The following is a 20,660-nucleotide window of genomic DNA, read 5'->3' as shown; positions in this document are numbered from 1 at the left end:
CAAGGTGGTTTCTACCTGTTTGTCAGCTCTATTTTCTTCCAAATTAGCTATAAGTTTATCGTACGAGAAATCATCGTTGATCGATGTTCTTTCCGGTTCCAGGTTTTCAAGTCTAAAGAGGTGATCTGCTACTACGTTTTCTGTTCCTTTTTTATCTTTGATTTCCAAATCAAATTCTTGTAGCAACAAGATCCACCTTAGGAGTCTAGGTTTAGCGTCCTTTTTTGTTAAGAGGTACTAAATGCCAGTGTGATCAGTGTAAACGATTATTTTAGCTCCGACCAAGTAGGAACGAAATTTATCTAGTGTAAATACTACTGCTAAAAGTTCTTTCTCGGTCGTGGCGTAATTCATTTGCGCTTCATCTAGAGTTCTACTCGCATAATATATGACGTGAAGTTTTTTATCCTTTCGTTGTCCTAAAACAGCGCCTACGGCGTAGTCACTTGCGTCACACATTATTTCGAAAGGTTCATTCCAATCCAGGGTCTGCATTATGGGCGCGAAGATCAATGCTTGTTTAAGTGTTTGAAATGCTTCTAAACATTTATTGTCGAAGATGAATTCAGCGTCTTTCATTAATAATTCGGTTAAAGGTTTAGTTATTTTGGAGAAATCTTTAATGAATCGTCGGTAAAAACCGGCATGTTCTAAGAAGCTTCGTATTTCCCTCACAGTTTTCGGAGGTTAAAGGTTTTCGATTACTTCTATTTTGGCTTTGTCTACTTCAATTCCTCTATTTGATATGATGTGTCCTAAAACAATTCCTTCTTGTACCATAAAGTAACATTTTTCCCAATTAAGTACTAGGTTTACTTTTACACATCGTTCTAGAACTCTTTCGAGGTTCTCAAGACATTCTTCGAAACTTTGCCCGCACACGGAAAAGTCATCTATGAAGACTTCCATGATGCTTTCGAGAAAATCGGCGAATATTGCCATCATGCACCTTTGGAAAGTTGCAGGAGCATTGCACAAGCCAAACGTCATTCGTCGATAAGCGAAGGTACCAAAAGGACATGTGAACGTTGTCTTTTCTTGGTCATCAGGATGAATCGATATTTGAAAGAAACCTGAGTAACCGTCCAGATAGCAGAAATGAGAATGCTTGGCTAGTCGTTCTAACATCTGGTCTATGAATGGTAAAGGAAAATGATCTTTTCGGGTTGCTTTGTTTAGCTTTCTATAATCAATGCACATTCTCCATCCCGATTCAATTCGTTTGGTTATAGTTTCTCCTTTTTCATTTTCGATCACTGTTATACCTCCTTTCTTTGGTACTACGTGTACAGGACTAACCCATTTGCTATCGGATATAGGATATATGATACCTGCCTCTAATAACTTCGTTACTTCCTTCTTCACTACCTCACTCATGATCGGGTTTAGTCTCCTCTGATGTTCCCTAGAAGTCTTACAGTCTTCTTCTAGCATGATGCGGTGCATACAAATAGAAGGACTTATCCCTTTAAGGTTGGTGATGTTGTATCCTAATGCGGTTGGATATTTTCTTAAGATATGTAGAAGTTTTTGGGTTTCAAGTTTTCCTAGGTCTGCATTTACTATTACTGGTCGTTCAAGTTCTAAGTCTAGGAATTCATATCTCATATTTTTGGGAAGTGTTTTCAGGTCGAGGGTTGGTTTCTTAAGGCATTGCGTAGGGTCTGATGTTATTGCTAAACATTGGTTCAGTCTGTCTTCTACACGATAGTCGGATAAATCGTCATTTTCGAATTCTGTTTCTTTCATGCATTCATCGATGATATCCATGAAGTAACATGTGTCTTCTATTGCAGGTGCTTTCAAAAATTTGGAAAGAATAAACTCAATTTTCTCTTCTCCTACTTCGAAACTGAGTCGTCCTCGTTTTACGTCTATGATAGCACCGACAGTTGCTAAGAAGGGTCTTCCCAATATAATGGGGGTGACTTCATCTTCTCTTATGTCCATAATTATAAAATCGGTGGGAATGCAGAATTGACCTATGCGCACGGGAACGTTTTCAAGAATTCTTACGGGATATCTAACGGAACGATCTGCTAATTGCACAGACATTTTAGTTGGTCTTAATTCTCCCATTTCAAGTTTCTTGCATATGGACAAGGGGATAACACTGATACCGGCTCCTAAATCGCATAAAGCTTTGTCTATGACAAATTTTCCTATATGACAGGGTATAGAAAAACTACCAGGATCTTTAAGTTTAGGAGGCATATTTTGGATTATTGCGCTACACTCAGAGTGAGTGTAACTGTTTCGTTATCTTCAAGTTTCTTTTTATTAGATAAAATTTCTTTTAAGAACTTAGCATATGAGGGCATTTGTGTAATAGCTTTTGTAAAAGGAATTGTGACGTTTAATTGTTTCAGTAGGTCAACAAATTTTTTAAATTGGCCCGCGTTTTTGGTTTTAATTAGCCTTTGAGGATAAGGGATATATGGTTTGTAAGGCGGTGGAGGTACATAAGGTTCTTTTTTTTCTACGGTTTCCTTATTACACTCTTCCTTTTCCTTAGGTTTACTTTCTTCCTCAGTTGAGTTTTTAGAGTTTTGGTTCTCAATCCTTGGGTCAGATGGTCCTTCTACCTCTGTACCACTTCGTAATATAATTGCATGAGCGTGGCCTTTCGGATTAGGTTGTGGCTGTCCAAGAAATGTACTAGTTGGGGCAGTAGTAGGCGCTTGTTGTTGAGCTACTTGCGAGATTTGTGTTTCCAGCATTTTGTTATGGGTAGCCAGGGCATCTACTTTACTTGCTAGTTGTTTAATCTGTTCGCTAGTGTGTACATTCTGGTTTACGAACTCTTTATTGGTTTGCTGTTGAGAAGCTATGAAGTTCTCCATCATGATTTCCAGTTGGATTTCCTAGGAACGTTATTGTTAGGTGTAGATGGGGTCGGCTTTTGATATCCAGGTAGTACAGCTGGAGCTTGACTGGGAGCTTGACCTGGTGCGTATAAAGCGTTGTTACTTTTATATGAAAAATTAGGATGGTTCTTCCAGTTTGAGTTATAGGTATGCGAGTAAGGATTTCCTTGAACATAGTTCACCTGATCTGTTTGAATTCCTGTTAGGAGTTGACAACCTGTAGGAGTGTGACCTTGATTTCCACAGACCTCGCAATTTTGGGTTACGGCAACCACGGTGGCTGGAGGTGATACGTTTAAACTTTCAATTTTCTGAGCAAGAGCATCCACTTTTGCATTAACATGATCAAGGCTACTTATCTCGTACATGCCACTTTTCGTTTGAGGTTTTTCTACCACTGTTCGGTCGTTTCCCCACTGATAATGATTTTGGGCCATGATCTCGATAAGTTGATAAGCGTCGGTGTAAGGTTTATCCATAAGCGCACCACCGGCGGCGACGTCTATTGTTAACCTTGTGTTGTACAAGAGACCATTGTAGAAGGTGTGAATTACTAACCAGTCTTCTGAACCATGGTGTGGACAAAGTCTCATCATGTCCTTGTATCTTTCCCATGCTTCAAAAAGAGATTCGTTATCTTTTTGCTTGAATCCATTTATCTGGGCTCTCAACATAGCTGTTTTGCTTGGAGGAAAATATCGGGCAAGAAAGACTTTCTTCAACTCATTCCATGTGGTGACTGAGTTGGAAGGAAGAGACTGAAGCCATCTTCTAGCTTTATCTCTTAATGAGAAAGGAAAGAGACGAAGTCGAATTGCCTCTGAAGTGACACCATTAGCTTTAACAGTGTCAGCGTATTGGACAAATACGGATAAATGAAGGTTTGGATCCTCGGTAGGATTTCCAGAAAATTGATTATGTTGCACTGCCTGCAACAGCGAAGGTTTAAGTTCGAAGTTGTTTGCTTCGATTGCGGGTGGAGCAATACTCGAATGCGGCTCATCTTACGATGGAGCAGCGTAATCTCGAAGAGCACGAGCTGGTCGGCCATCGCTGGTATCGTCAAAGGAAGGAGATTTTTGAGATCAGGAATTTCGATTGGAGGAAGATTGTTTCTAACATGATATTCCCGAATTCGTCGTAATAATCGGAGGTATCGTTCAACGTCGTTGATTCGTAAGTAGTACGGCTCGCCTTGTGAGCGAGTGTGTGGCATACAAATCAACGAAAAAGGGAAAAAAATAAAAATTGCCTTAGTCTCTACAACGTAACATAAGAGTTACGATATTGACTAAATAAAAGTCCCCGGCAACGGCGCCAAAAACTTGATCGCGACTTTATGAGTCTATCGGGGTACTAACTGCAAGTGCACAGTCTAATCGCATAGTTTTAAAAGATATCGATCCCACAGGGACTTAATGAATCGATCTACCGTTTTTCTAGGGTTACTGCGTAAAGCTAAGGGGGATGATACTTTAATGATTAGGGGGAAAAGTAAAACTAAATTTGGATCTAGATAAAATATCAAATAATATGGATATCAGTATGTAGTTCGTTGTAATTGGGGAATCAAATCTTCGTTGGTCTTTTTCTTAATTTTAAAATAAGTCTTTTCAGTAGACACTATTAATTAAAAGTCTTTTCCTCAAACTCTCGCTCTGTTGAATTAGGCTATGACTTTATATTTTAACATACGCTCTCACTATTTCGTTAAATCTAAAATCACTTTTTGAAAATAATAGAATCTATAGAAACTCCTTTTGAGAAAATACTAACCGTTTAAACACCATCGTCTCAAACTCTCGCTATGTTGACTTAGATTATATGATTAAAATTAAATGCTTAACTCTCGTCCTCACATTTAACTTTTAAAAATAATATTTGAAAATGATTAAAATTTAATTAACCTTAAAAATTGCTTTCGCCCTGATTTAAAGTTAATGGTCAATTTACACTGTCCAGTTAAAAACTCAAACCGTCGTTCTATTGATTTTAACTTCTTTATATCTTTTACTCTCGTACAAAAACCTTTGTATTAACTTTGTAAATTGAGACCAGAAAAAGAGTGACTATATTCTGAAATAAATTTAAACCAACTCAATTTTGATTCCTTTATTCCGCTTACTTTACATACCGATATCTAAATTAATTAGCCAGACATGATAAACATGCACAAACAATAATCATGCATAAATACGGCCATATCAAACAAACAATATATATAAATAGCGGAACAAAGCATATGTAAATTAAAAGGATAAATTAATTAATTAATGAACCTGGAAAAATACTAGAATTATGGATTTTATCTCCTAGCTCCGATGCTCGAACACTCCACCACAAGTCGGTTGGATTTGTTCTTCACAATTCTCAATCAGATAGGAAAGTAAAAACAAGGAAATAAAATACTATGATCTAACGTAAGGTTAGATCCAGTAAAATTACACAATAATTTCCGGTGTAGAAACTATCGTGAGAAAATAAACTATATGCTTCGGAAATTAAACTAGAAAAGAAAAGGAAATAAATTGCTTGGAAATTTAGAGTGCTGGAAAAATAATTCTGGAAAAATTGTACGGAGAAGAGAGAGCTCTAATTGGCTTTTGTGAGGTCTATATATTCACCTCTCAAAATAACCGTTTCCTAGAATGGGTCTTCAGTGTCATTCAAAACGTCTACGAGTGCAGGAGAAGATTTAGGGGAAACCGTCCACTCCGTAACGCACGTAAAGCCTAAAATATAGGATGGGATGTGTGACGTCCACCACACTATGTGTTACGGTCGTAACACTAGGTTTTAGGACGTGGCGCTCGGCATGTGCTCGTGGCGGTCGTGACAGCCATTTCCTTTGTTCTCAACGTGGGTTGGGCTTTGGTGCTTCAGCTTACTGCTTTTCCTAGAAAATCCTCTTTTTGTACCCCTCTTCTTTCTTTTTCACACGTGCTTTAAATAATGATACCTGAAATAAATAATAGGAAAATACCGAGTAATATTGAATAATATAAAATAAATTGAATCAAATGACGATATAATTTAATTAACTCAAGTCTAAAAATGTGATATAGTTTCATGTTATCAATGTGAACGTTGTCTTTTCTTGGTCATCAGGATGAATTGGTATTTGAAAGAAACCTGAGTAACCGTCCAGATAGCAGAAATGAGAATGCTTGGCTAGTCGTTCTAACATCTGGTCTATGAATGGTAAAGGAAAATGATCTTTTCGGGTTGCTTTGTTTAACTTTCTATAATCAATGCACATTCTCCATCCCGATTCAATTCGTTTGGTTATAGTTTCTCCTTTTTCATTTTCGATCACTGTTATACCTCCTTTCTTTGGTACTACGTGTACAAGACTAACCCATTTGCTATCGGATATAGGATATATGATACCTGCCTCTAATAACTTCGTTACTTCCTTCTTCACTACCTCACTCATGATCGGGTTTAGTCTCCTCTGATGTTCCCTAGAAGTCTTACAGTCTTCTTCTAGCATGATGCGGTGCATACAAATAGAAGGACTTATCCCTTTAAGATCGGTGATGTTGTATCCTAATACGGTTGGATATTTTCTTAAGATATGTAGGAGTTTTTGGGTTTCAAGTTTTCCTAGGTCTGCATTGACTATTACTGGTCGTTCAAGTTCTAAGTCTAGGAATTCATATCTCAGATTTTTGGGAATTGTTTTCAGGTCGAGGGTTGGTTTCTTAAGGCATTGCGTAGGATCTGATGTTATTGCTAAACATTGGTTCAGTCTGTCTTCTACACGATAGTCGGACAAATCGTCATTTTCGAATTCTGTTTCTTTTATGCATTCATCGATGATATCCATGAAGTAACACGTGTCTTCTATCGCAGGTGCTTTCAAAAATTGGGAATGAATAAACTCAATTTTCTCTTCTCCTACTTCGAAAGTGAGTAGTCCTCGTTTTACGTCTATGATAGCACCGGCAGTTGCAAAGAAGGGTCTTCCCAATATAATGGGGGTGACTTCATCTTCTCTTATGTCCATAATTATAAAATCGGTGAGAATGTAGAATTGACCTATGCGTACGGGAACGTTTTCAAGAATTCCTACGGGATATTTAACGGAACGATCTGCTAATTGCACAGACATTTTAGTTGGTCTTAATTCTCCCATTTCAAGTTTCTTGCATATGGACAAGGGCATAACACTGATACCGGCTCCTAAATCGCATAAAGCTTTGTCTATGACAAATTTTCCTATATGACAGGGTATAGAAAAACTACCAGGATCTTTAAGTTTAGGAGGCATATTTTGGATTATTGCGCTACACTCAGAGTGAGTGTAACTGTTTCGTTATCTTCAAGTTTCTTTTTATTAGATAAAATTTCTTTTAAGAACTTAGCATATGAGGGCATTTGTGTAATAGCTTTTGTAAAAGGAATTGTGATGTTTAATTGTTTCAGTAGGTCAACAAATTTTTTAAATTGGCCCGCGTTTTTGGTTTTAATTAGCCTTTGAGGATAAGGGATAGGTGGTTTGTAAGGCGGTGGAGGTACATAAGGTTCTTTTTTTTCTACGGTTTCCTTATTACACTCTTCCTTTTCCTTAGGTTTACCTTCTTCCTCAGTTGACTTTTTAGAGTTTTGGTTCTCAATTCTTGGGTCAGATGGTCCTTCTACCTCTGTTCCACTTCGTAATATAATTGCATGAGGGTGGCCTTTCGGATTAGGTTGTGATTGTCCAGGAAATGTACCAGTTGGGGCAGCAGTAGACGCTTGTTGTTAAGCTACTTGCGAGATTTGTGTTTCAAGCATTTTGTTATGGGTAGCCAGGGCATCTACTTTACTTGCTAGTTGTTTAATCTGTTCGCTAGTGTGTACATTCTGGTTTAAGAACTCTTTATTGGTTTGCTGTTGAGAAGATATGAAGTTCTCCATCATGATTTCCAAGTTGGGTTTCCTAGGAACGTTATTGTTAGGTGTAGATCGGGTCGGCTTTTGATACCCAGGTGGTACAGCTGGAGCTTGACTAGGTGCGTATAAAGCGTTGTTACTTTTATACGAGAAATTAGGATGGTTCTTCCAGTTTGAGTTATAGGTATTCGAGTAAGGATTTCCTTGAGCATAGTTCACCTGTTCTGTTTGAATTCCTGTTAGGAGTTGACAATCTGTAGGAGTGTGACCTTGAATTCCACAGACCTCGCAATTTTGAGTTACGACAACCACGGTGGCTGGAGGTGATACATTTAAACTTTCACTTTTCTGGGCAAGAGCATCCACTTTTGCATTAACATGATCAAGGCTACTTATCTCGTACATGCCACCTTTTGTTTGAGGTTTTTCTACCACTGTTCGGTCGCTTCCCCACTGATAATGATTTTGGGCCATGCTCTCGATAAGTTGATAAGCGTCGGTGTAAGGTTTATCCATAAGCGCACCACCGGCGACGACGTCTATTGTTAACCTTGTGTTGTACAAGAGACCATTGTAGAAGGTGTGAATTACTAACCAGTCCTCTAAACCATGGTGTGGGCAAAGTCTCATCATGTCCTTGTATCTTTCCCATGCTTCGAAAAGGGATTCGTTATCTTTTTGCTTAAATCCATTTATCTGGGCTCTCAACATAGCTGTTTTGCTTGGAGGAAAATATCGGGCAAGAAAGACTTTCTTCAACTCATACCATGTGGTGACTGAGTTGGAAGAAAGAGACTGAAGCCATCTTCTAGCTTTATCTCTTAACGAGAAAGGAAAGAGACGAAGTCGAATTGCCTCTGAAGTTACACCATTAGCTTTAACAGTGTCAGCGTATTGGACAAATACGGATAAATGAAGGTTTGGATCCTCGGTAGGATTTCCAGAAAATTGATTCTGTTGCACTGCCTGCAACAGCGAAGGTTTAAGTTCGAAGTTGTTCGCTTCGATTGCGGGTGGAGCAATACTCGAATGCGGCTCATCCTGCGACGGAGCAGCGTAATCTCGAAGAGCACGAGCTGGTTCGGCCATCGCTGGTATCGTTAAAGGAAGGAGATTTTTGAGATCAGGAACTTCGATTGGAGGAAGATTGTTTCTAGCACGATACTCCCGAATTCGTCGTAATAATCGGAGATATCGTTCGACGTCGTTGATTCGTAAGTAATACGGCTCGCCTTGTGAGCGAGTGTGTGGCATACAAATCAACGAAAAAGGGAAAAAATAAAAATTTCCTTAGTCTCTACAGCGTAACAGAAGAGTTACGATATCGACTAAATAAAAATCCTCGGCAACGGCGCCAAAAACTTGGTCGCGACTTTATGAGTCTATTGGGTTACTAACTGCAAGCGCACAGTCTAGTCGCGTAGTTTTAAAAGATATTGATCCCACAGGGCCTTAATGAATCGATCTACCATTTTTCTAGGGTTACTGCGTAAAGCTAAGGCGGATGATACTTTAATGATTAGGGGAAAAAATAAAACTAAATTTGGATCTAGATAAAATATCAAATAACATGGATATCAATATGTAGTTCGTCGTATTTGGGGAATCAAATCTTCGTTGGTCTTTTTCTTAATTTTAAAATAAGTCTTTTCAGTAGACACTATTAATTAAAAGTCTTTTCCTCAAACTCTCGCTCTGTTGAATTAGGCTATGACTTTATATTTTAACGTACGCTCTCACTATTTCGTTAAGTCTAAAATCACTTTTGAAAATAATAGAAATTATAGAAACTCCTTTTGAGATAATACTAACCGTTTAAACGCCCTCGTCTCAAACTCTCGCTCTGTTGACTTAGATTATATGATTAAACTTAAATGCTTAACTCTCGTCCTCACATTTAACTTTTAAAAATAATTTTTGAAAATAATTAGAATTTAATTAACCTTAAAAATTGCTTTCGCCCTGATTTAAAGTTAATGTTCAATTTACACTGTCCAGTTAAAAACTCAAACCGTCGTTCTATTGATTTTAACTTCTTTATGTCTTTTACTCTCGTACAAAAACCTTGGTATTAACTTTGTAAATTGAGACCAGAAAAAGAGTGACTATATTCTGAAATAAATTTAAACCAACTCAACTTTGATTCCTTTATTCCGCTTACTTTACATACCGATATCTAAATTAATTAGTCAGACATGATAAACATGCATAAACAATAATCATGCATAAATACGGTCATATCAAACAAACAATATATATAAACAACGGAACAAAGCATATGTAAATTAAAACGATAAATCAATTAATTAATGAACCTGGAAAAATACTAGAAATCTGGATTTTATCTCCTACGCTTCGGTGCTCGAACACTCCACCACAAGTCGGTTGGATTTGTTCTTCACAATTCTCGATCAGATAGGAAAGTAAAAACAAGGAAATAAAATACTATGATCTAACGTAAGGTTAGATCCAGTAAAATTACACAATAGTTTCTGGTGTAGAAACTATCGTGAGAAAATAAATTGTATGCTTCGGAAATTAAACTAAAAGAAAAGAAGAAATAAATTGCTTGCAAAATTAGGAAGCTGGAAAAATTGTACGGGGAAGCGAGAGCCTCAATTCGCTTTTGTAAGGTTTATTTATATTCACCTTCCAAGATAACCGTTTCCTAGAATGTGTCTTCAGTATGGTTCAAAGCGTCTCCGAGTGCATGAGAAAATTTAGGGGAAACCGTCCACTCCGTTACGCAGGTAAAGCCTAAAATATAGGAGTGGAATGTGTGACGTCCGTCATACTATGTGTTATGGTCGTAACACTAGGTCTTAGGACGTGGCGGTCGGCACGTGCTTGTTGCGGTCGTGACAACAATTTTCTTTATTCCAAACGTGGGCTGGGCTTTGGTGCTTTTCCTAGAAAATCTTCTTTTTGCACCTTTTTTTTTTCTTTTTCACATGTACTTTAAATAATGATACTTGAAATAAATAATAAGAAAATGCCGAGTAATATCGATTAATATAAAATAAATTGAATCAAATAAAGATATAATTTAATTAAATCAAGTCTAAAAATGTGATATAGTTTCATGTTATCACCTTCTTAGCCTTTTTCTAAGAAGTTATAATCGCATGTTGTATGAGAAATCATATCCACCGTCTCACCTTCTCATCCTTTTTCTAATAAGTTCTCATCGCCTGTTGTATGGGAAATAATATCCACTGTCATGCCTTCTCAGCCTTTTTCTAAGAAGTTCTCATCACCAGTTGTATGAGAAATCATATCCACCGTCTCGCCTCCTCAACCTTTTTCTAAGAATTTCTCATCTCCTATTGTACGATAAATCATATCGACTGTCTCCCTTTCTCTGCCTTTTGCTAAGAAGTTCTCATCACCTTTTGCATGAGAAATCACATTTACCTTCAAATATCTTCTTGGCCTTTTTCTAAGGAATCCTCATTTTCCTTTTGCGTGAGGAAGCTTCATACTCATTTACTTGCCTTTTGCAAGTCTCCTCTACCTTTTGTGACGGAAAATCCTGGCATTCCCCAACAAAGCCTTACTTTCCTTTTGCAAGACGTCTATGCCTTATGCCTTTTGCATGAGAAAACCTCGAACTTTGAATATTACATCTATACACTTTATGCCTGCCTTTTGAAAATACACAATCAAACCTCCTACCTTTGTGGAACCCTGCAGGAATATCTCAACTACTGATACTTGCCGTAGCTCATTAGTAGAGGCAAAAAAATCATCATAAACACTTCTACCTATCTATTCTCTTCAGAGTGCAAATTTTTGGGTCTTTATATTTAATCCTCTTCCATCTTGAATGTCTGAAAGCCGTTTCTCTTCTTACCTTTAGATTTAAGATGATTAAATAGGGGTAGCTGTCATACCCCAAAATTTTCCCTACTTTTCCCCACTTTTCATTCGAATCTTGGTCTATGATTGATTTGCATACTCATAGTCATTTAGGTCATTCATTTACGGTTGCATCTTTTCAAATAATAATCTTTTGATTCAAAGGTTTCTTATTTAAGATATAAGGCATGATATTATAAGCTTGTGGACTTCATTATGCTTCATCTTGTCATTTTGGCTATAGGCACACCAAATTTTTGGTTGATCATTGCTTATGGGTCAATTTTTTGTGGGACACTAATCCTTGGTTTATTATCTTTGGTTATGTTGATTACACCATGGACAATTGATTTGGAGGTCACTTTTAAGTTTGACTTTGGTCAACAAAAGTCAACCATGGAAGGTTGACTTTTTGTTGACCATTCTCTATTGAGATCTTACATGGTTAGTTGCTTGGTTGTTTAATTCATTCATGACTTTGCATTCAAACTCATTTAAGATGAAGATTCATATCCAAACATATTCAAAAATTTTAAAAAAAGACATATTTTGGAGGGAAACCATTTTTCTTGTGAAACAAGTTACATATATCATTCAAAGGAGCAACTTTCATTACAAACATCCAAATTCATTACAAAGAGAGTAAAAACCAAATCCCATAAAAAAATTAGTTTGACCTAGAGTTTCCTTTTGGTCAACAATTGACTTTTTGGTCAAACAGTTGACCAAAGTCAAACTACCTAATTCTATTTTTTCTTCATTCACAAGACATCCCATTTTTTGATACTCCAAGCCTCCAATGTCTTCAAAGTTCTCCATTATTCTTGATGTTTTCAAAAACTTGCATCTTGGTAAGCCATGATATGTTATACCTTTTCAGGGCCAAACAAACCAAACAAAGTCTCATCTTATCATGAACCTTAATCCTGCAGCAACAAGGAAAAAGAATGACGCACATTAGAAAGATCAAACAAAGCCTACACAAACTCATCAACACAACTCAATCATCCAAATTAATTCATACCAATTAGCATAGCATTGCAACATGACCAAGTATCAATCCTAACAGACTAACTAAATAGCCAACCAAGCCACCCCAATGTACCTGCATAACCACCATTCCTCTGTAACAGTTCAAAATCACATCAGTTTAAATTGACCTACTAACCATTAATTGGTTCACTTACATAGCAACTATATGTTTCTAAACTAGGTTCACAAACACATCAACACAATTCCATAGCAGTTCATACCTTAATTGATCAACTTAGCCAACTAATATCCATTCAAATACCATATTCACCACCACACTAATATTTTATGACAGTTCCAATTTAAAGCTAACTCTCACTAATATGCAGCAGAACCTTCAACAACTGTTCAATTCAACACAAGCTTACTAACTAATTAACCCAACAATCTATAACAGTTCTATCATAGTCTAGTCAATAGTTCCAAATCACTAAATTTTAACTTACTAACATGCTGCTAACTGTTCACTTCTACTTTTAAGCATTTAAGATAACGACTATAACCACTAATAGTTAAAATATCAAATTCCTACTAACTTCTATTGGCTAACCTTCATAGTAGTTCATACTAACTAATGCCAAAATAACAATAACATTTCAAACTAACATGACTAATTTCTTCTCACTATCCTAATTGGCTCCACGAATTCATCAAGCTAACTACATTAATTCTCCATTTCCATAACTCAAGTGCACAACAGTCCTAACATCACAACTAACCAACTAACTTAACTATCAAGTCTCATTTCACTAACAAACTGATCCAAACTAACTGAAATAACTTTCAGTTAACACTGTTAACTTCCTCCAACTAACTTCCTCATGAATTCCACTAGCTTTAACCCCTGCCATAACCTTCAACAAACTCTACCCTAATTTCCCGAATTCAGTTACACTCTATTCATCTATATAAGCTTCAATCATCTTCAATCTAAAGGGACCTTTTTCACTCTGCAATTTCACCCTCAACAATTTATCACTCTCTCTGCAACTCATCTTCAACCTCTATCCTCCCTCACTTTAGAGCTCTCTCATCCTCCATTATGTAAAAATCACATTGAAGCTTGTCGTAATCAGAGCATAACCTAAGCCTACTCCCTATACACTATACTCTCTACACTCTTGTCATATCATCAACAACAACAACACGAAGATACCAATTCCTACAGACTAGACTCAAGGAGAAGAAGAAGAAGGAATTGTGGCAAAAAGGAGTAGATTGGTCTTCTATATTCTTCAGCTTTATAATCTTCATCCTTAACAAGTTCCCAGGGAAAGTCTCAACCTTGAAGGTAGATTCCATTTCACTTTCTCTTGCTTTAATCTTGATACCAGTATGTAACCTTCATTGAGGGGAATCAAAGCCCCAAGGTGGCATGGCTTGATTCCCCTCCATCACCATTTATTGGTTTCTAGGGTTCTTGAACTAATATTGGGATTTGAGAGATTGCAATGATTTTTAGAGGGAGTGAATGTAAGAAACATATATAGTGGAAAAGAACGAGTAGAATGGTGGTGGTTGATGATCATTATGGGTTGCTCTGGTGCCTTCGACGCGGCAGAGCGATTTATGGTGAAGAGAGTAAATTAAGAGGGAGATGACATTGGTTGTGTAGATGGAAACGTGAGTGAGGGAGTATGAGGATCCACTCTTCCTTTGCCCCTCTCAGTTTAGGCCTCCAAACACCAAATCCCAAGTACTTTGATATATACACCCTGTGTATTGCTTACACACATTCCTTCCTCCTGAACTCACAAGGACAATGCAAACCTTGGGATTTCTAATGATAAGCCCAACGTGCCCCCTTGATGGCCATACTCTCTGATGACTTCTCAACAAATGTACCGATATCGTTTCAGTAATAAAAAGATCGAATCCACAGGGACTTCCTTCGAGCAAGCCAAAATGTGTGCAATTTATAGAAAACAAGTAAAAATGGGGGGTTTTCGAGTTTCAGTGTGAATAATAAATAAGTGAGTAAACAATGTCACGAAAGCGGTCAGGTTGTGTTTTAGAGTCCCATGTTCTTCTATGGTTGATGTTTGATGCCCTGTATGAATGATCTAATCACTATAGCCTCACGGTGAATTAACAAAATAGTTATAGTCGATCCCTCACAAAATAACTCACTAACCACCACTAATAGCTTTCTATCCCTAGTCTTCCAGCGTAATCAGGTTTAGGTGATGTCTATAATGTTAATTCTCTATGCCACTACTCGGGGTCACCTATCCCTATTCAACCAGCATAAGTACAACAATTGCCCCAGATCCAACACATAGACTAATGGTTAGTATTCCCTATGTTACCAAATTAGATTAAAAGAGTATCTCACATAAATGCATTATGAACAAGAATAAATTGAATAAGATTATAGATCAATAGGTTCATACAATGGTCAAACCAACATAGAATCCAACAATATAAAAATAGGTTCATCATAACACAACCTAACCTAGAAGAGTTTAGCTACTCATATTGCAATTAAAAATACCACAATTGATAGATGAAAATAACATAAGAACTACCTCGAAGTGATGTCCTCAAATGGCTTCAAATGCTCTAAAAATATGCATTTGTAATCTCAAATTCATGCTTCAATCTCCCAAAATCACAACCCTTGTGAAAGTGCAGAAAATCCCTTTTCAAAGGTGCCAGAATGGACCTGAACGCATCAGAAAATCCCAGAAAACATACCTATCACGCACGTGATGCCTTACATTGCACGCGCGATGCAACTTTAAAGGCCCTATCGCGTGCACGATGGTGCACGTGATTATTCTGTTGGCTGCACGCTTTTACTCCCTTTTTCACTAAATCCACAATTTTCACACTTAGATAATTTTTCCTCATTCTTTGGTTATTCTTATTCATTTTAGATCAACTTTCAGTTGTTTTGCTCCGATTCTTTGATTAAATATATGCAATGATAAACTGTCATCATAACCCCAAACTTGAATTGTTGCTTGTCCTCAAGCAACTCGCCTGCAACTGCACATTTTGACTGACAACAAGTCACGCAATAACAATCGAACATCACCAAATTAAATATTTCTTTTACCTGACCATTGTTATAACTCCCAACTCCTATCCGGCGAATTCGGAAAACGTCCTCAACATTAACGAGTACTCAACCTATCTCTCAACTCACTTTAACTCACTCAATGGATAATGTGATCTCTCAATCAACATGCAAAATCAATTATACTTAGCTTGATCATGATCTAATAGAGTTCATCATAGAAATCACAACACACACATTATAGGTCTTTTCAGGTTGTAACTTGACTTATGTTTGGGTAGGATATTTTGAGGAAAGTATGTTTAGACCTTTGGAGCTAGGTGCCTAGTTATCCTTCTATCACCATACCTCTTTGTTCCTTTTTGACAGTACTAGAGAGATTTGGTCTTTCTTATAATATCATTTTTTTCTTTTCTCATTTTTTTGAAGAAGTTTCTTTTTTCCACTTTTTATCACAACAATTTTTGAAATTTTGGACCATATTCTCTAGTATCCCAACCCCAAACTTAAATGTTCGCTCACTTCCAAGAGCAACCCCAAACTTAATCTTTTGCATATGACCAATAAACTAAATTTTTTACCTAACTCCAAAGAGAGGATGGGAATATTTAATCTTTCAAGTCAATTGGCTAATAGATATGGCTATGTCACCGAAATAAAGGGCTTAGGCTTAAACTGATTAGTAATGGATTACCTATTACTACATGGTGGTTTTAAAAAGACTCAAAGTTATAAACAAAAAACTGCCTTAGTGTGTTTCGGTAAAACCAGATAACTTAATAAGAAATAGATCAAACCAGATAAAATAATAATGCATGGATACACTCATAAAGAACTAAAAGTGAATAATGGAAATATTTGGCTCAAACCTTACTATATGAGATATATGTAGGTTGAGTACAAGTCCATTGATTCTTTTCTCATACTTCACCTTCAAGTTTCTAGTCACTATCGTGATGATCAAGTTTCTTTTGGATTATCTGTTCAATGCTAAAGTGCTAATTTGCAATCGAAAAGAAACAAAATAACTACAAACTTGTTTATTTAAGACAATATAGGTCTTCTTGGAAGGTTTGTGCTTGAATAGCAAATTACTCTTGTGATTGGTCTTGAATAGAAATAAAGTAAATTCTATAAAATAAAATCTGATTAAAAATGATGGGTTGTATCCCATCCAACGCTTCTTTTCTGACATTAACTTGACGTCCATAACTTAAAATACGTCAGGTGTAAGGGATACCCTCACGCCTGTCACTTCCCTTCTCATTGCTCCTTTATATACTTTCCTACCATTTTCCTCCAGATGGTAGCAAGTATCCAAATTATCCACATAAGATGTTCAATTATATACCTTGAAAACCACCTTCCTTTTATTTGACTTCGAGATAAGTTGACCCATTTCCACATCAATCTTTGCTTTCTTGGTTGCTAAGAATGGTCGTCCAAGAATAACAAATCCTCTTGAATCTCATTTTGTATCAAGCACTACAAAATTTTCAGGACACACTAAGACATCGACATATACTAATACATCACGTAAAATACCAACCTGTTAAGTAACAAATGAGTCAGCTTGAGTGAGAGTCATGTTACTCGGTATGATCTCACCCACTTTCAATGCTTTGATGGTTTTCAGTGACATGACATTTATGATAGATCCCATATAACATAGAGCATGTGGAATATTCACTTCACCAATATTACATGAAATAGTAAACTTACATGGGTGTTTTAATTTAGGTGGTAAGGATTGAGGTTTTACCACATAATCCTTTTCGGTCATGTTTAGATGTTCCTTGATCATTTTCTCTTTCGTCCCCTTTAGTAATGCCTGCATAAATTTAACAAAGTTAGGCATTAGTTCTAAAATTTCACGGAATGAAATACTTAATCGGAGAGTAGCTAGCATTTCCTTGAATTTTTCAAAAAGTTTTGATTCATCATTGTAAGACCCCAATTTTGATCCTAAGATCCCTCATGCTGTCTCCTCATATGCATTAGCTTTGGGATCACACCTTGACATCCTCCTTACCCCTCATTCATTGGGTTTGCATTAGGAAAGATCACCAAGCATATTTGATTGTATAATACTTTGTTTTTCCTTATTTACTAACCAAAATGCCAAAAACATGTCAATGTATAGTTTACTTCTTTTGTAGGTAGTGTGTGTGTGTTCACTTATGCTCCATCAAGCTCATATCTAGGGTTTGAGACCCTCAATGCAAGGAGACTAATCAAGAGATGGTGAAATTGGTTCTAGACATCATATATGGGTCCCCATGATCTTCACATATCATTTTGATCAAGAAATCATCAAGAGTTTGAAGCTTGTTTGCCATGGAAGCCCTAAATCATCTGGGTATCTTGTGTGACTTCCTTAGCAAGTTTCTTCATCATTTGATCAAATATTTCAAGGGATACTTCACATTACATCATCTTACACATATATGATCCTCCATGAGTCCCAAATATCAAGATAATGTCAAGTTAGCAAGTTGGTTCATGGTAGTTGACCAGAGAAAGTCAACTGGTCAAAACTGGGGTTCCCTAAACCCTATCTCCTACAATTTTTATCATATGAAATTGATTCCAAGAGAAACGTTACTTCTTATTACATTCCAAACAACTTTCATGTTGAAGTAAATAGCTAGTTTTTCTTGGAAAGTCATTTTCTATGGTGAAAGATTATATGTCATTTTGTCTGAACCCTAGTTAGGAGGTCAACTTCCAAGGACCATAACATGCTCAATGTTTTTGATATGAAATTCATTCAAGTTTCATGATCAAATTTAATATGTCCTATCCAACTTTGATTCTTGGAAGAAGTTCAAATTCAACTTTAAATTGCATATTCCAAGAGGAAAGATTATAGGTCCTTTTGGGCCATCACCATTGAACAAGTGATTTTCCTCAACTTCAAAAATGCATAAATCCTTCATGCCAAATCCAAATGAGGTTAAATTTGTGACCAAATTTAAGAAGTTTGAAATATATACAACTTTGGTGAAGAAATGTTTTCCATTTAAAGCCCATAGCAAAAGTTATTCAAGGTGGAAGAAGTGAACATTTGACTTGGTACATAGAAAATTTTCAAATATGTTTGATTTTCCAAATTTCCACCTCAATATTCATCATGATCCAAATTCAAATGGAAAAGTGTTCAACATGAAAGTTGTTCCCCTTAATCCCACTTTTCCAGAAAGTCCAAGATCATCTCATTTGGCCAAGAAATGAAGGACTTGCGCATGGGTTATTCTCGAAGGATCACTTGGATGGATTTCACATTCACTTTTCAATCTCCATTGCATGAGTACATGACATGATTTCAACATTGCACATTGGTAATTTTGGACCTAATAGCATCATTTAATGGGCCTATCACACGCTCATGCAAGCATGCAATGAAATTTCTAAATTTGGCAAATTTTGAAAGTGTGTGAAAATGAATTGTAATGCCTATAAATACAACCCTCTTGACTCAGAATTAAGGATCTCATGCCCAAGCTTTGAACCTGCAATCCAAACCCTCACCATTAAAGGATAATCTTGATGGTTTTCATTTGAAAATCGAGCTTCAAATCTTATTCTGTTTTGAGATTGAAACTCCAAGAGTCCAAGCTTTTCTCTGATCCAATTCATCTCCTACAAGCTTCTGAAGCCAAGCCAAGGACAGCTGGAAGCAAGATTAAGCAAGGTTGAAGCTCACTCGAAGGTGATTTTCCAGAATTTTCATCTCTTCGATTCTCTCTCAATTCTTCACTATTCTTTGTGATTTTTGGTTGGCTGAAGTCCTACCAATGTAGGCAACAAGATTAAGTTGCTTGGAGGTCAAATCGAAGCAACTTAGTTCATGATCCTCAAAATTCAAATCCCTGTATCTTTTATATACTTGGAATTGGAGAAAATTGAGGCCAGATTCGTGATCCTTAACATTTTCTCTTTAAAATAGTGTCCTTATTTTTAAGTTTTCATTGAGTTGAAGGTGGACCAGTCCGATGAGGTCCACCGGAGAAGATGACTGGAGCCCTACCTCCGGTGGTGTGTTGGCGTGTCCAGAACCATTTGATCATCATCTCATGTTTTAATCTCAGTCTCTCATTTTAATTACCAAGTGTGTGGCGCAGTTGACTAAGGTGTTTGTGGAACACACGCGCTTTACCATCAGATCTGCCACCTCAATTAATGAGGGAGATCTGATGGCCCTTGTTTTTTTTGTATTTTCTGAATTTCCATTTAATCCCACTTATTTTATTTTATTCATAAAATTTCATTTTTAATCCAAAAAATATGGGTCTTTCACCAAAAATCTTTAAATATTTTTCTCTTTCATATTATGAATTAAATTTTTTTTTTTGGATTAATTTTGATATTTTTCATGAATTAAATGTTTTTGTGCATATTTTTAATTGTTTAAAAATACTTCTGACTTTTCAAAAATCATGAAATTTTTTGTCTAAGGTCCTTTGACCTTGTTTGACCTAGGATAAATCTCTTGGCAATTTATTTGGTGTTTTGAGGAGATTTTAGGTTTTAACCAAATTAAATTGTATTTTAATGCATTTTAAAATTATTTTTAATTGATTAATTGTGTAAAAATTATGTTGAGCCATTTTTATAGTCTTGGGATGTTTGACTATTTGTTTGAGCCTTGGTCAAGGTTGATTTGAATTTTGTTGGATTAAAACCATTGGATTTAGGGGAATGATGAAATGTACACTTCATCTCCCAAAATGAATGGATGGTTTTAATTTGATAAAATTCCTCCCATGACCAATTTGTGTTTCTCTCATTCCTTTCCCTCTTAATCTTCATCCCTATTCTTTCCCATTCCCTCATTTGACCAATGCAATCTCTAATGTCTTAAGGCTAATTGGTTCATCAATGACCTTGTGTTAGATGAACCAACACAAGTATGACTGAGATAGGTCAATCCCTCTTGATCTTTTCTTTTAGTGTGTGGTATGTTTTAGGAGTTTGATTCATTATACCAAATCTCTAACATG

At 36.4% G+C, this 20,660-nt stretch overlaps 1 long non-coding RNA gene, 1 other non-coding gene and 1 pseudogene across 2 annotated transcripts; 2 read left to right on the top strand and 1 right to left on the bottom strand.

The window, feature by feature from the left end:
- The first annotated feature begins 3,434 nt into the window (after positions 1–3,434).
- On the top strand, positions 3,435–3,534 carry LOC127077708 (uncharacterized; annotated as a pseudogene).
- Positions 3,535–8,349: 4,815 nt separating this feature from the next.
- On the top strand, positions 8,350–8,456 carry LOC127077438 (small nucleolar RNA R71). The gene has a single exon (XR_007787249.1). It is a non-coding gene; the product is annotated as a small nucleolar RNA R71 (small nucleolar RNA).
- Positions 8,457–12,191: 3,735 nt separating this feature from the next.
- LOC127075118 (uncharacterized) lies at positions 12,192–14,390 on the bottom strand. The gene is made up of 2 exons (XR_007786216.1): positions 12,628–14,390; positions 12,192–12,529 (listed from the first exon to the last, which is right to left on the bottom strand). It is a non-coding gene; the product is annotated as an uncharacterized LOC127075118 (long non-coding RNA).
- Between the last annotated feature and the right edge of the window lie 6,270 nt (positions 14,391–20,660).

Source organism: Lathyrus oleraceus, chromosome 4, assembly GCF_024323335.1.
Source record: "Lathyrus oleraceus cultivar Zhongwan6 chromosome 4, CAAS_Psat_ZW6_1.0, whole genome shotgun sequence".
Taxonomy (NCBI): Eukaryota; Viridiplantae; Streptophyta; class Magnoliopsida; order Fabales; family Fabaceae; genus Lathyrus; species Lathyrus oleraceus.
This window is presented reverse-complemented; position numbering and strand designations above follow the sequence as displayed.